The 17,649-nt window shown below is 37.4% G+C and overlaps 1 pseudogene; it reads right to left on the bottom strand.

Moving 5' to 3' along the window:
* Nucleotides 1-9,785: 9,785 nt before the first annotated feature.
* Nucleotides 9,786-16,248, bottom strand: LOC140887649 (DEAD-box ATP-dependent RNA helicase 13-like; annotated as a pseudogene).
* Between the last annotated feature and the right edge of the window lie 1,401 nt (nt 16,249-17,649).

The raw sequence follows: 17,649 nt of genomic DNA on the forward strand, positions 1-17,649 counted from the left end.
TAAGAAAAGCAGTCTTCACATCCATTTGCCATATCTCATAGTCATACCATGCAGCTATGGCAATAAGGATTCTTATGGACTTGAACATTGCAACTGGTGAAAAAGTTTCATCATAGTCAACTCCTTGCCTTTGAGTATAACCTTTTGCCACCAATCGTGCCTTGTAGGTCAATACCTTACCATCAGGCCCAAGCTTTCTCTTGTAGATCCATTTACACCCTATTGGAACAATTCCATCAGGAGGATCTACTAAAGACCAAACTTGGTTTGTATGCATCGAATCCAATTCAGACTGCATAGCTTCAAGCCATAAATTTGAATCCGCATCAAAAATTGCTTCCTTGAAGTTTCTTGGATCACATCCAATGTCGGGTTCATCTTGATCCCCTTCAAGAAGAAGACCATATCGAACAGGAGGTCTAGAAGTCCTCTCGGATCTTCTAGGTTCAGGCGTGTCCGGTAATGGTTCCTGAGGCGTAGGATCGTTATTTTGTATTTCGGGTTCTTCTCGAACTTCTTCGAGTTCCATCATCTCGCCTTTCTTATCCAATAAGAACTCCTTCTCCAAGAAGGTGGCATTCCTAGAAACAAACACCTTTGTTTCACCAGGATAATAGAAATAATATCCGATTGAATTCTTCGGATACCCTACAAAATAACATAAGCTGGATCGACTATCCAACTTATCTCCCACTGTCCGCTTCACGTAAGCAGGACATCCCCAAATCCTCAAGTACGAATACTTAGGAGCTTTGCCATTCCATAACTCGTATGGTGTTTTGTCCACTGCTTTAGTGTGGACGTTGTTCAACAACAATACCGCCGTTTCAAGCGCATAGCCCCAAAACGAAGGTGGAAGCTCAGTGAAGCTCATCATGGATCGAACCATGTCCAACAAAGTTCAACGCTCCGATACACCATTCAGCTGTGGTGTCATAGGAGGAGTCCACTGAGAGAGAATCTCATTCTCTTTTAGATAGTCCAAAAACTCGGTACTCAAGTATTCTCCACCTCGATCCGATCGAAGTGCTTTAATACTTTTACCTAGCTTGTTTTCTACTTCAGCCTTGAATTCTTTGAACTTTTCAAATGCTTCAGACTTATATTTCATCAAATATAAATACTCATACCTTGAATAATCATCAGTAAAGGTAATGAAGTAGGTGTGGCCATGTTGAGTCCCAACTCTAAATGGACCACAAATATCTGTATGGATCAAATCCAACAGATTTTGACTACGCTCAGGTTTCCCCTTAAAAGGAGATTTAGTCATTTTCCCTTTTAGGCAGGATTCACAAGTAGGTAGAGAGTTAATATCAGACATATCAAACATGCCCTCTCCCACTAGCTTGTTCATCCTCCTTGAGGAAATATGACCTAGTCTAGCGTGCCAAAGGTTTGCCGGGTTTTGGCTATCGATTTTCCTTTTGTTTGTTGTCGCCGGTTTATCAATATAATTTATTGGAACGTCTTTTAGTTTTAAGTTGTATAGATCGTTTTCAAGTTGTCCATTTCCAATCAAACATTCATTCTTGTAAATATTGCAAATCCCATTCACAAAATTGCAAGAATAACCATCTCTATCTAGCATAGAAACAGAAATAATGTTTTTAATTAAATCCGGAACAAATAAAACATCTCTTAAAAATAACTTAAAACCGTTCTGCAAAATTAAACAAACATCTCCAATGGCTGTAGCTTCAACTCTGGAACCATTCCCGAGCCTCAGCTGGGTCTCACCCATTCTAAGCCTGCGACTTCTTGTCATCACCTGCAAATCATTGCAAATGTGAGATCCACATCCGGTATCCAATACCCAAGAAGTAGTATTAAGTGAAATGTTTATTTCAATATAGAACATACCCTTTGCAGTTCCCAACTGCTCTAGATATTCCTTGCAGTTGCGCTTCCAATGACCGGGCTTCTTGCAGTAATGGCAAACATCCTTGGATTTTCCATTGTTTGAAGCCTTTGTCTTGTGCTTCTTCTCGGGTTCGACTTTCTTGGGTGGGGCAGAACGTTTCTTACCCTTCGTACTTGGCCCCTTCTTAGCAGAAGATGAGGAGCCCACCAAGAAAGCTGGTTTATCCTTCTTTAGTGTGGATTCATATGTCACAAGCATATTGACCATCTCTTCAAGGGTGGCCTATATCTTGTTCATATTAAAATTTACCACAAATCCGTCAAACGAAGAAGGAAGAGACAGAAGCAGTAAATCCACGTTGAGTTCATGCTCCAACACCAAATCAAGGGTCGCTAACTTTTGTATGAGCCAAATCACTCGTACCCCATGATCACGGACCGAAGTCCCTTCACGCATGCGACACGTCATCAGCTCCTTAACAGTAGCGAACCTTTCAGCCCTCGATTGAGCCCCAAAAAGTTCCTTGAGTTGAGCGTGAATGTCAGCAGCATTCACGGTGTCCTCAAATCGCCTCTGGAGTTCATCAGACATCGAGGCTTGCATATAGCATTTGGTCTTGATGTCATGGTCCCATCATGCATCAAGTTTGGCCAATTCCTCCGGACTTACGTCAGCTGGTGCTTCCTACGGAGGTGATTTCTCTAACACGTAGAGCATCTTCTCCGAAGTCAAGACAATCTTCAACTTCCGGAACCATTCCGTATAGTTTGCGCCAGTTAACTTGTTTTGTTCGAGGATCGAGAATAAAGGATTACGCGAATTCATCGTATGAAATACTGAAAAGAAAAACAGACATATATCAATGATTGTTTAAGCAATTTACTAAGACATAAAATAGGCGAATTTAATTTTATGAATCTCACTCCCACTATTTTAACGATTTCACTACCCTCTAGTGAAAACGGGAAACTTTTTCCTTAGTGAGAACATGGAGTCCAATTGACAAACTTATGGTCCCGAATAATATCAGCCAACCATAATTCTCAAAAGGTAGAGCCCAATTGCTTCCAAAGCAACCCCCATGTGTTTACCTCATGTCCAATAAGGGCCCAATAATATGACGCCGTTTAAAGTGACATGTCAAGATGACCCATCAATATTAAGTTGTGATGGACGGTCGCCATGTGGATCCCCCAATAATATGAGCCGATCCCATGGGAGTTCCACCCAACTTACAACATTTGTCGATCCAATGTACAGCTTTCCGACGAACGGGCCCCCCCAATAATATGAGCCGGACCGTATCCGCGGGTAGCATCTCATACATTGACCGTTGATGGAAGGTAGGAATATTTAAACAAATTTAAATTTCCTTTATTTATCTTGATATCAATTTTAAATCATATTTAAAATGAGGGATTTTTAATTATAAAAAATTTGTCTCATCAATTTCAAATTATTGCATGCTTGCCGGATTCACGCAATTATGTCTAAAACATGCATACAATCATAATATCATATATTATATATAGGATGATCGATTCCATTTCTAATTGACTCGTGGTTGCCAATCACGAGTCTTAGTCCAATCCTAGGTAATATGCAGTATGCAATGCAATCCTATTACATTAGCTTCCAATTTACATTTCTTCGTCTTTATTGTCTGCTGGGCCCACCATCTTCAAATCTTGATCTCCCACTAAATCTAATGTATTTACAATAAATAGCAATGACAAGTAGGGGATACATTTTAGGGGTGGGAACGGGCCATAAACCAAGCCCACTTTTATTACATATGACATTCATATTGGGCCATAAACCAGGCCCATTAATAAAACCAACAACAATAAAACAAATGTAAATTCCTAACATACACCTACAAAATTGGTCATGGCAATCGATCATCCTTATCCAATAACATTTAATTCAAAATTAATTTATTGGATATCATGCAGTGGCAATTCAAATTTAAACAGGATAAAATCATATTTTATATACAAAATCTCATTTTACATATAAAATCTCATTTTACATATAAAATCATATTTTATCTCTTTATCAAATAAAATCATATTTTATCTACAAAATCCAATTTTATGGATAAAATCATATTTTACTCAATATATTCATAAGATCAAATCTTATCATCAATTGTACCAAAAATAATTGATTTCAAAAGTCAATTTAAGGATAAAATATTAAAATTTTCCAAAAATTCAAATTTATCCAAAAATCAATTTTAAAGTTTACGGACTCGAACAATTCGATCCGAAATCTCGTGAACCAATCAAAAACAATTTTTGACTGGACCAAAAATAAAATTTTAACACATTAAAATTAATTTTAAATAAAAATTTAATTTTTCCCGCGGGCCGCCCGGGACACTCCCGGGCCGGCCCGCACCCGTGGGCGCGGGCCGGGGCAGCCCGGCTGCCCCTTTAGGGCAGCAACAGTTGCTGCCCTAGCGGCGCCGTGCGCCGCCCTGGGCAGCGCCCAGCGCTGCCCTGCGCAGCGCCCAGCGCTGCGCTGGGCAGCGCCGAGCGCTGCCCTGGCGGCGCTGAGCGCCGCCCCTGGGCGACGCCGTGCGCCGTCGTGGGCGGCGCCGTGCGCCGCCAGGGGCAGCAACAATTGCTGCCCCACCGGGCAGCGATCCAATCGCCGCCCGGGTTTTGCCCCGAAAAAAAAAAAAAATTTTTTTATTTAAAAATATTTATTTTGTTTCAAAAACCGAGACTCAAAAATTTTGTACAATCGATTAATTTAATCGTTTGATCTGAGCAACCTGGCTCTGATACCACTGTTGCAAAACTGGCGTTCAGATCAATCACGATTGATACCCGGTGCAGCGGAAGTTTAAAAATTTTATTATGGAACAATTCCATAGTGTGAGTATCAACCGTTCAACGATTAAATTATAAGTGTGTGTAAAACTTAAATAACAATTATTAAATTTTACCTTCAATCTCGAATCGAGATTATTGGACTCCAACAGATTTCTCTGCTCTTGTTGTCTCTCCCTGGAACCGATGAACTCCTTCAATCAGGTCCACGAATAGAGGTTTAATCCCTCTGATAGATTGCACTAGAAAATCTATCAGAAGTTTTCTGCGAAGAGAATAACGAATTTGATTCGCTTATTCCAGACTGCAATTCAAAATCACAGACCGGAATTTCTCTGACAGAGAGGGAGGGTGTTCGGCCACTTTGAGAGAGAGGAGGCTAGGGTTTTTCGAAATTTTGCTCTCAAAATTATGACCAGTTGTGTGTAATTTCTGTACTGCAATAACTTATTTATAATGCAGGCCACTAACAGCTTAGGGCCCATTAGTCATAAGTTGAGGCCCGACAAGCAAAGCCCGCACGTTCAGAAATTAATATAAAATTCATCGTGACTCCGATTGATGAACCGATTTCACCAATGTGCACAGAAACCATTTCTGCACATTATAAAGTCAAGATAAATTTTCCTGAATCCGAATTCAGTGGTTTCCAAAAATGTCTATCCCTATGTCATTTTAGGAAATCCTACTCCCTTACTCTTATTTAAGAAGTCCAACTTCTTTATTCATTAAATTTAACTCTTTAAATTTAATTATCTCAACGGGGATTAAAACTCCATTACACTGTGTGACCCTCAATGGTTCAGGGATACAGCTAGCCGTGGGCTCACAACTCCTTGTGACTCGGAACAACACTTTTCGACTTGCCCAACGAATCATGGTAAAGCGCCTAGCAACATCGCCCCATGATTCCCTAGGTATCACTGATAGTGCCTACAAGAACCAGTAGATTTTGGTTAGCGTACAGTACGGTCCCTTCATCCAAATATCCCGATCGAATCAATAACCATTGGTATATCGAGAGTCGCTCAAGATTCGATAACTATGCAATACATCTTGAAGATCAAATTAGTGACATCGCATGTGCTACTAAGAAACCATTTCTTAAATCACATCAAGTACTCTGGCCAGAGATTCGTCACACTAATATCTCCTCAGATCGCATAGGATATCCACACTCGCAAGTATGTGGTGAATCCTTGACAACAATGCATCGACTCCTATATGTGTTGTAACTGTACCCAATCCCGACACCTGATGACCCCCATAGAGTCGGTAAACGAGTCAAAGCACAGTACTAGCATATAGAGTCTCCATGATGTTTCAAGTAGTAAGGACTAATGGTGTACAACCAAAACCGCGGACTTTATCCACTCGATAAGTGATAACCACTTGGAAAGTCCGGATAGGGTAGTTTGATTATTCATCCTATGAATATCCATTTGCATGCTTCGAACATCTCCATGTTTCCTACCAATGAAACGTGGTACTCCGCATCGCAAATGCTAGTCTCAAACTCGAGCGATCCTTATCCTTATTCTCGGACGGCTCAATCGACTAGGAACAGTTTAGAATATACAGTGACTATAAGATGTATTTCATGATAGGCATCCCCATGTTCTACCACATCTTACATACACTATAGTATATTCAAGGTCTTTATCAAAACAACAATAGTATATCACAATATAACAATATGAAGAAAGATAAAGTCATTGCCATTAATAAAAGTGTAAATTACATTAAACAAAAGATCGTTTGTACAAAGAGTCATCAAAGCCCATAGCCACAAGTTGGCTCACTGGGCACCCACTCTTTCAAGAGGTACGTAAGTACTCATTGAGATTGACAACTGAGTATGCATGCTTATGTGTTGCATTTTATGTGTCATGATATATGTTTTACTATTTTAAATACATTATGCATGTGCACATACACGTTGAGTTGTATCTCCTTAGATAGCCTTTCTCGTAGGGTCTCTTAGCCCTACACTTGTTTATATTGTCTGACACTGGGAGTTACCACACTGAGCGAAGACTGATACTATGGTGATCTAGACGAGTGTGTGAGCTACCCAGTGGTCAGAGTCCAAGATGGTGCTACATATTCATTGGCGCCTAGTTTGAGCACGACTTGGTATTTGACCAGTCACCCCAGTCATTTCACGTAGCATGCATCATGTTAAGTTTTGTATACTCATATTTATGTACTGTGCGTTAGTCGCTCACGTCTTTGGTATTGTCTTGGACACCCCATTCCATGGGACAGGTCTCAGATTGGATGGAGCAGGTGGATCAAAGCGGGGTAGTTTCAGGTTTTGGAGATGCCAGGAGATACTTGCTACAGTCAGTGTCAGTTGTATATATTTTGGGTGAAAACACTTGGGTTTGTCATTCCGTTTGTATTCCGCCGGTTTATCTTGTAAATAGTTGGTTTTTAAGTTTCCACAATAAACTCTGTTAAATTAGAATAATGACTGTTATTTTTATATTAAGAAAATTGCATGCTTAAGACTGCTAGTTAGTAGGTGATCCGGGCGGGTCACTATATTTATGGTATCAGAGCATGAAAATTGGGTATTTTGGGATTTAGTATAATGAATTGGAATTTCATAACTGATAATCCTTGCAGTATAATGGCCGAGCAAGGAGAGGAACCTCATGCAATAGGTCCTGCGGAAGCGGGAGATGCACAGGGGCATCACCATGGACATCATCATCATGAGCGTTGATGCCGTTATACCTTGAATAAGTTCTTGCAGGTTGGGCCGAAACCCTTGGTGGGAGGTGAGAACCCTGAGGTTGCTGAGGATTGGTTGGATAGGATCGAAGGTAGTTTCCGATCTTTTTCTTGTACTGAAGAGCAAAAGATGGAAGTGCTTGTATCGTTTTAGAAGAAATAACGAGGAAATGGTGGAAAGAGAAGTCTGCCCAGGTACTCACAATAAAAATCCAGGTAACATGGGAAGACTTCCTCCGGCAATTTAGGAAATTTTACTTTTCTCCAGCTATTCGCCAGGAACGATCTATGAAATTGTTAACTCTGAAGCAAGGGTCGATGACTATAGATGAAATCATCAGAGGTTTATAATTTTTTTGTCGTTCTGTCCTCATATTAATGTCAGTGATGAGTCTAAATATGATATGTTCTTGCAAGGGCTTAACTAGGAGATCTTTTCATAAATAGAACGTGAACATAGAAAAGGCACTGAAATTTTATTTCATTATTCGTGGTTCGTTTTCTATCTCCTATACGTTACTCCTCTAAGGGGCGAGACAAATATAACGGTTTTATACCCATCGTGTAGGGGCCAATATAACGGTTTTATACTTACCGTGTAGGGGCCATATAACGGTTTTATACCTACCATGTGAGGATCATATCTTATCTTTCATGTTTTCTTTCCACTTCAAAATAAAATCATAATATTGTCGTTTTGAAACCTCAAAGAATTACAAAATATTATTCAAAGAAAACATATACAATTCAAAGGACACGAAAGCACATGAAATATGATCGAATGAAACGAACATCTTAAAACATACGAAGGAATCACATGGGATAGAATAAATCTGATACATATCAATGATGCAAATTAATTGGTGTACGATCGGATTTTCGAAAACAGGAACATCATCATTTTAAAATATATATATAAGCCAACTTACGAAGAAGTATAAGTGTGCAAACTTTATATCAAGAAATATACATACAAAAACCCACTTACTTGATTCACACGAAAATAATGGGATGCAAACAACTATTATTTGGCTGAAAACATACTTGAAATCGGACAGTACTTCTTTGCTCGATTCTTGGGCAGACCTTGGCTCTAAGACTGGACAGAATTTCTATTACCCTAACCCTTATTTTCTCCAATTTTTAGAAGAAGAAGTCTTGTGTTTGGTGTGCTCATGCCTTCACCTTAGTGTGGTATTTATAGAAGGAAAGAGTAGATGAAAGGCTCTCACTTAAATGGCCTTAATGATCATGTTTTATTGCCCTTAATTCAGCCATAATCTGGCTTCATAATTAGTCATTTAGTGGCTGGATTATGGGGTCAAATAACAGTTACAAAGTGATGCAAGGTGCTTGGATTTGTCTCTTCAAAATTTTGAATTACATGCATCTATTTAGATAAAATGGTCTTGCATGTATGCGGAATTTCTCGGTCTTCACAGGTACCAACATCATATGCTTATTATAATTAATTATCTCATTTTAATTTTTTAATACTTGTGTTGCAAATTTACATTTCTTTTTACAATCACAATTTTGTGTTTCAAAAGAAAAACAATTTTTTATGTTTGTTTTTCAATCTTATATATTTTCTTATTTACGATTTTAGTTCTATATATTATCAAATTTTAGTTTAGTCCAATATCTAAGTTTTTTTATTACAATTTTACTTTTTTTCTGACTTCACGATGATATAGAACCAATACAATGTTAATATGATGGGTTATATAGCACGCTCAACTAAAAATAATTAAAATTGTCGAATAATAATAATAATAACATAAAGACAAAATCACAATCACAAAATTACAAAATTAAAAATGCAGTTTTTTTGTATGATGAATTTTCCACACATGTTTGGGGAAGAAAGCGATGGCTTCCGCCGTGCATAGCGTGTTCTTTAAAAGACGTGCATTGTTACATAAAAATAGTGTTTGAAAGAGCTTCTAGAAAGCATTTTTTATACTTAACAAAATTTGAAGTTATCCCAAACACTATGTAAGAAAAAAAATACTTATTAAAATCTTTATCAAACACTATCTACCTATATAAGCAGCCCAGCAATTGGCTATGGCAAACCTAGTTTGAATTTCCAAAAGTTTTTTTAAGAAAAAGATGAGACACATCAGTTGCTGATACAATGTACCGAAGGAACGATGATTGCTGTACACAAATAATAATCCAATGATCAATGATGGAAGCCAGATGGTTGATTTTTTAAAAAATATATATATGTAAATTTGAATCCAACACACATTAGATAATACATATACAACTACAAGGGTGAAATTTAAGGTAAATTCTCCGTTAATAAACAAATAAATAAAAATCTCATCATATTTTTTTTTTCGTGTTGGTCGAGGGTTCAAAGTAGAACTGTAGAAGAATGAATTCCCAAATTCTACTTCGTATTAATATTAAACAAACCATAAAAAATGATTGTCGCATTAAACTTTTACATTATCATTTAATATCATCCGAACAAGAAAGACCAAACCTAAGAGCAATGAAACAAAATTGTTGTGCTCGAAAACAAATTTCCATATTCGCAAGAATTTTGAATTGTTGCTTATGCTAACTTCCCTGCTTTAGCTTTCTCCTCTGATTTCGTTGTTGATCGTGCATACCTGGTTAGCAAGAAATGCCAAGGTTGAGCTAAAGGGATAATAAAAGAATAAAACAATGAAATGGACCCTGCTGGTGGATATAAAAATGCAAGAAGGAAAGATGGACATACGTTTTTTCATCTCTTTCCTCCTTTTTCTCGTGTTGTCCATACTCTTGTGCTTCTCTGCGATCTCTTTAAGATCCAAGCTTGCCTAAAAACATCAATGTAGAGACCGGGATTTGAGTTGAGTAAGAAATGACTCGATACAACTAGAAATATTGACATATTAAAAAAATCACTTGATTTTTAGTTCTCATTGTCAGAATAGCCATCAGAGACATGCATACACAAGGAGCAACAATGAAATTTCAGACAAAATTACTTGCTCATGCATTAGAACAATGAGACACAAGTCCCTAAATTAGTATATCAGTTTCTTCAAACTCCAATGTGAATTCTGCAGGATGGTACTATACACATGGAAGTATAATACCTCTTTGCTTGCGCTCCTCAATGCCTGAAGTGGCTCCACGAAATCCTGACCTATGACCACCAACTGCCTCTTATTCTGGACAATATTACTTGGACCACAAATTTTCTGTTTCGCTAATTCCTCAAATTGATGTTGAAGAAGTGGCGAGACACCAGCCTGGAAACAGTTGACATCAGGTTGTGGAACATTGAAAAGTTTCAAACAGGAGAAGTGATTGAGCATTAGCTCTTCATCAAATGCCGCTACTAATATAATCAAACATTCGATGATAAACCTGACATAAGGATGCCCATCTTAATTATTGGTGGTGGTTATATTACCATATAATTTCTTTTAAGGAAAGAAATTATTTTTTAAAAATTTTCTCCCTAAATCATTGTTCAAGAATTGACATCATCATAATTGCCAAAACTTACACAAGTTCAATTAAAACTTGGCACTGTCAATTAATCTCTCAAACAATTTACTAGCATCCAATACTTGGTGACATTTCCAATGACATGTATACGACATTGCAAAATGTTCGGATGAACATAAATAAAAAAAACTAATTCTTTTTTATACATCAAATGGTGCCTCAAGTCCTGTTTCCCCTCTTCCCTCATTTTTGGTTGGATTATACAATGAACAAATTCCTCAAAAAAGGAAGCACTGACATTCGTAACAGGCCCATGAACATTGATACAAATCATTTTTCAAATCAAGGGCTTCCCTTCAAGTTTGTAAGTTAATCCAACTGTGATGAAATGTGTACAAATGTATTTCTACCACAAAAATTGAGCGTGTTTCAGAGTACATGTACTTACCCCAGCCAAAAATCTCTTTGGAAATGTTTTAGGTTGCAATGGCTTCGAAAGCAAAGAGTTGAGCTCCTGCAGTTTAGCAACACAAGAAATGACTGGGTCCCAAAATATACCACCCAATTCTGAAAATTCCAATTGAACAAGGGATAATAAGTCTTATTTAATCACATACCTGCTGCAACTTCTTAAGTTGATTTGATGTGGCTTTCTTTTGTCTGTATTTCTTCAGTCTTTCGTCCTCACTATCATTATCGTCCAAAATAAGTTCAATCGATTCAGCATTTCGCTCCAACCAACTTTTCTCTGCCTTCTCCTGCTGGATGAGAGCAATCAAGCAATCCATTCTCCCCATGAAATGGTGTCAGTTTAAAGCTGATCACTTGGTTCTAGAGGATGACCCATGATACCATAGTACTTGTCTAGCTATTTTTTAGAAAATTCGGGGTGTTGGAATGGGTGAATAAGGGGGCAAATCCTGTACTTTTTTTAGACAGCACATATGAAACTAAGCATTGATACGGGCATGAATAATCACATGGACAAAAAAATATATCAGGAAAGCAAACATTACAAGTAGATCACGTAAACACCACTGGCTTTGTTCAGAATCAGAAAATAAAATAAAAATTCCAACTATGTTTGCAACTCCAATGTTCAGTGACCCCCTCATTAAATACAAATAAATTCCGCATTACCTGGGAATCCTTCCGCACAATTTTGTCTATTTTCTGTGCAAGAGATGATCATTTCATAATGTCTGCCATGTATGAGACTTCAACCGGAAAATGCTGGAAACTTTCCTGGACAACATCCATTCCAAACAAAGTTCCACGTAAATAAAACTCACAGAAACTGCAGTTTAATTTTTTTCTTGTATAGCCCTATGGCCTATAATAAACATTAACACGAAGGCCAACAAAGGAATATGTAGCATGGACACTTCAAATTTTTTTGAAAATGTGTCATCGTGCAAAGTTTAAAATAAACAGAGAGGTACAATAATTGAAAATGTGCATCACCGCGCAAAGTGCAAACTATCTACATGGCCAATACACACCAAAATAGTACAAAGTGCAAACTGCAAAGCTATTACAAATTTCAAGATGCTGCTCTCGTAGATAAGTACAACAGAAGGAATACAATGCATGCATTGAAAAAGCCAACAAACAACAGCAATCAAGTTAAAGTGATACCTATGTTGCATGGATACGGTTACGGGTATCGTATCGGATAGATACGAAAATTTTTGAAAATATAAGATACGGTACGGCTATTATTAAAAAATATATAAATATTATGTATATATATATATATATATATTTAAAGGAGGGCCGCGGGCGGCGGCGGCGGCGAGCAGCAATCTTCAAGGAGTGGTGTTGGTGTTGGTGTTGGTGTTGGTGTTGGTGTTGGTGCCGGTGATTATCGCCCATGAGAGAGGCAGAAAAGAATGGGGAAAGAGAAGACATAAGAAAGAATGGTTAATTTAGGGCTATTTTAGGCCCAATTCATTTTTAATCTATTTATCAATTAGTCCTAGGCAATTTATTATTTTTTAATTTAACCCTTGAAACTTTTAATTATTTGAAATTTAGCCCAAATGTACCCGGAAAATGTGTCTCCGCCACCGTGTCCACGCCGTACCCTAGCCGTACGAAAAACGTATCCGACCAGTCAAACTTTAAAAAAGTCAACGACATGGGTTTTGCCGTATCCAACACGCGTATTCGCGTGTCATACCCGTACCCGATACTTCAAAAAAAAATTTAGGGGTACCCGTGCTACATAGACAGATACTAAGCATGGCACCATGTTATGCATCAAAAGCTTGAAATAGCATGACCACATAGCAGTGAGAGGCAGATATCTTATCAAAGGCGGAGATCAGGCATCAACCCACAGAAAATAGACGGACAATTTCTATGTAAATGAAGAAGTTCACAAATTCATGTGCAAGCTCCCAGATTTAATTGGAAAACCAGGTTCTGAAGTCATAATACATGCACTGGGCCTCCAAATTTTAACTGCATTCTTTCATGTTTCATTTAAGCCCTACAGTTATTCTTATGCTTGAGAACTATAAATAACCGATTACCTTTGAAAATGAATTGCACAGAGCTGCGAATTTTGATGCATCACTCGGTGAGATTAGAACAATGCTGCAACCATCAGTAAAAGCTCTAGCTGTTCTTCCACATCTATGGACGTATACCAATTAGAGAAATATGATTCTTCTCAATAACTGCATCATAATTGCATCAGTTTAAAGCAAAATCAGAAACAATATTTGGTGCAAATTTACTTCAGCAGAAAGTGGGAGCTGATAATGAATAACAGTTCGAACACCAGGAAAATCAAGTCCTCGTGCCACAGCATCAGTAGAAACAAGTATGCTATGCTCATTTGCACGGAAACGATCAACTGCCTGAATTGGCACAAGTCATGAGAAACCAAATTGTAAGCAACAGAAGGAAAAAATGGCAATTCGATAAAAAAATTGAAAAATAAAAATATGGTTCTAACAACATAGCAGAGACAACCAATACATACAGAGAAAATAACATTAAGTTTTTGTTTCATCTGTTTTTCTTTTTGGACGTGCTTTATGCCTTAGTCAATACAATTAAGTTTCTTTTCATAAATAATATTGCAAATATTTTTTACTTTACAGAATATTGTTAACCAGGCATTTTAAACAGGAATAAAGCACTCTTAATTTCTTATTAATTGCGCTGTGTAGTGCAGACCTGGATTAAATACATTATTTGTATTCTGAAATTCAACATAACATATGGGTCTCTAACACCTGGCAAAGCCAACATAACATATGGGTCTACAACCACTAAACTAGCATAGGAATGGATAATTTTGACAATAAAGACATAATATTATAGAATAATACAGAACCAATAAGATTTTAAAAAAAAATTCATCTCACAAGATCACAACACCAGAAGATGGACGAAGCCAGACAGTGTTCAAGTTGTTTAACAACTAACCAACCTTTAAGCGTGCTCGCTGCTGCATCTCTGAATGAAGGTTCCAAACATTGACTCCGAGGATGCCCAAGGGTGAAGAAATGCGACGTAATGCCGATATTGAAGTGCAGAAGACAATTGTGCGACCTTGTCCATGAATACTCAAAATGTAATACAAGTAGGCATCCTTTTCTTCTTCCCTGCATCTGTAACTCACAGATAAGCAATTGCCAGCAAGATGGGCAACAACAACCAAATACCAGGAATGGACCAAGCAACAAAAGCATGCAGATAAAATAAGCAGCCTGGTAAAAACAAGAACCTTGCATCCTAATAACAAATGAGATATAACCCTGAAATGGGACTTGCAATCTAACTAAATATATTAGATATTTAAAAAATAAGTTAGAAATATAATAAAATGCAACAGAGGAAAACATACTCGATTACGGATTCCATGAGCTTATTTGCCAAAATGGAGGCATTTGTAAGATCTACTATTGCAGTGTTTGCCCTCATTCCTGCTCTTTCTAAAAGGGTTTCCATTGAATTAAGGTATTCTTTTTTTGAATTCAATGATCCACATTTTAATTTCTTCCGAAAATCAGCTGATAGAGCAAGAGTTGCAGAAAACACAAAGGTTTGCCTTTTCTTTCTTTGGAGGCTTGAAAGTGTCCTTCAACTCTGGGTATTCTCAGACTGATTCACATTCGATTCCCTATTCGTGGGAAGCATATCAACAATGGATTGTAACTCACGAAAATGGCCACTTTCTATCATGCGATCAGCCTCATCTAAAACAAAAAATGACAAGGAGTGCAGCTGCAACAACAAAAATGTGAGTCACTGCTATTCTTGTTTAAGGAGGAATAGGAAATATCATTCTGACACAAGCACAAAAAGTTTTATTTCAGAAATTTAAGAAGCTACCGTTGTTGACTTTATATGCCAACCTTTATGAATTCCTTCAAATTACAATGGTTTTCATAGATTGGTGTTGAAAGTTTCAATTAATATGCAAACAGTTCCCATGAAAAGTTACAAATGCAGAGAAAAAAAGAGTATAGAAGTGGATACCACAAGCCAATTATCATGTGCATCAATTGTAGGTCACAAAAGGCAAAAAATGAAATGACTCAGAAAGAAAGAACGTTTTCTCATTTCCAGACAAGAAAATATTTCATTATATCACCGACTGATTATAAAATACTATATTTCAATTGTAATTCAGAGCATTCTCAGTGGATATACATAGCAGCAAATTCGGGTGTAATAGCATTATAGCACTTAATGAAAATAAAATTGTACATGACAATTAGGCAAAAGAAATTGCGGACTGAAAATAAGCAATGGGATTCAAGACAATGATGGTTGATCACGAGTTATGACACAATTAAACAAACTCCTACACAGTGAACTAAAAAATCATCAGTCTAACCTCCACAAGATGAATCTCTACCCCAAACATAAGCTCCCACAGTCTCCCAGGAGTTCCAAAAACAATTTCAGGTCTTGCTTTAAGAAGTCTTTCTTGCTTCTCTGTTGACATCCCACCAACAATAGGGACAACCCTGAATATCGTTCCTTTTGCTACTTCCTTGATATGATCGGTGACCTTGGGAATAGGACAGCATGTTAATTGTAACAACAGATTTCTATAAGATTTTCTAGGATTTAAAAAGAGAACCAAATAAGCAATCACAAGTACCTGAAGAGCAAGCTCTCTCGTGGGGGTAACGATTAGAGCACACATAACACCACGTGGAGCAATTCTCTCCCTGGCTTCTCCTTTTTCCTCCAAGAGCCTTTCCACTTTTTCTTGTTCTTCGAGAAGCCGTTGTAAAATTGGAAAACCAAAGGCAAGCGTCATCCCTGATCCTGTCTCTGCAGCCCCAATTACATCATGTCGAGTGAACTCACCACAGTTAATGATACAACATTTGTTGACACCTTACAATGAAATACCAAAATTTGATGAGATTTCCCACCTTGCCTTGATGAGCAGGAGCAGGAATACAAGCTTTCTGTATTAGTGTAGGCTCCTTGACGATGTGATGTGTATAGTCTTTGGGCTATACTGTTGGATTTGGAGAGGGCCCAATATATTACATAGATTTGGCCCATCACTTTTAGGACTGAGTTCGTAAACTTTACGGCCCAAACAAGCTCAAATGGCATAGCATTGAGGTGGCCAAATTATTACATACAGTGAGTCTTATTACACAGTGTTTGGCGTAGAGGTGTCAAAACGGATTAGTGGGTCAGGTCGGTCCATAATCTCAATTTTTTGCTACATCATCACCTTTTAGGTGGGTTGAAAAAACACCAATATAACCCACCTATTTTAGGTGACGGGATGGGCCAACCCAACGGGTATACGTGTAATTTGAGGAGTTTTGGCAAGCCAATATGCAATTTACCCCAACTCACCATTAGGCGGGGCGGGGTGGGGCGCCTTTTAGGCGGGTTGAGAAATATCAACCCAACCCACCTATTTTTGGATTATTCTATGCTACACCTGAAGTACTTCTCCTCCCATGATATGATCAAATTACAATCATTGGATCATCAACACAAATTTAAATTTTCATACAAAATAAAAGGGTCTCACGTGATCTAATTGTATTGAAATAAGGAGAGAAACACTCCCGGTATAGCATATACTAACCCCCTATTTTGTATGATGGGGCGGGACAACCCGATGGACCTAGCCCATTTTTACCCCTTTAAATTGGTGTGCAGGTATATGATTTCAATGGGATTTGATGAGATTCGAACTTATAAATATTATTTTAGTGTTTGGAAAAACAAGATTTAGAAATGGGATTGGTATTTGATAGGATTTCATGGCATTTTATTTAACTATATGAAATTGGTCGGATTTTGTGAGATTTCAAAGGATCTGAGTTTTAAAAATTATAATAAAATTTTAAAAAATTATATTTTATATTGTTGTGAAAAAGTAAAAATTTATGGTAAAAAAATAAAACCTTAAAAACTCTAAATATATCAAACTTCACATTTTATAAAATTTGTTTTGTCAATTGTGTTTTTATCACAAATGTTGAGGCCATTTATAGATCCTCATTTGAGATTAGTCCAAAAATAAATACATCATCACTTACATCATCACACACTAATATTCAGCATTCAACTCTAATAATATATTTTCAACACTCCTCCTTGCGATGATGATCGTGATACAATGACTGTCTTTATTATGTATTTTATACTGCCTCGTTAAAAACCTTACTAGAAAAAACTCGTAAGGATAAAAACCATAGTAAGAAAAAAAGAGTGCAGCCACGTAAACTCCCCCTCATGTTA

This window comes from Henckelia pumila, chromosome 3, assembly GCF_033568475.1.
Source record: "Henckelia pumila isolate YLH828 chromosome 3, ASM3356847v2, whole genome shotgun sequence".
NCBI classification, from domain to species: domain Eukaryota; kingdom Viridiplantae; phylum Streptophyta; class Magnoliopsida; order Lamiales; family Gesneriaceae; genus Henckelia; species Henckelia pumila.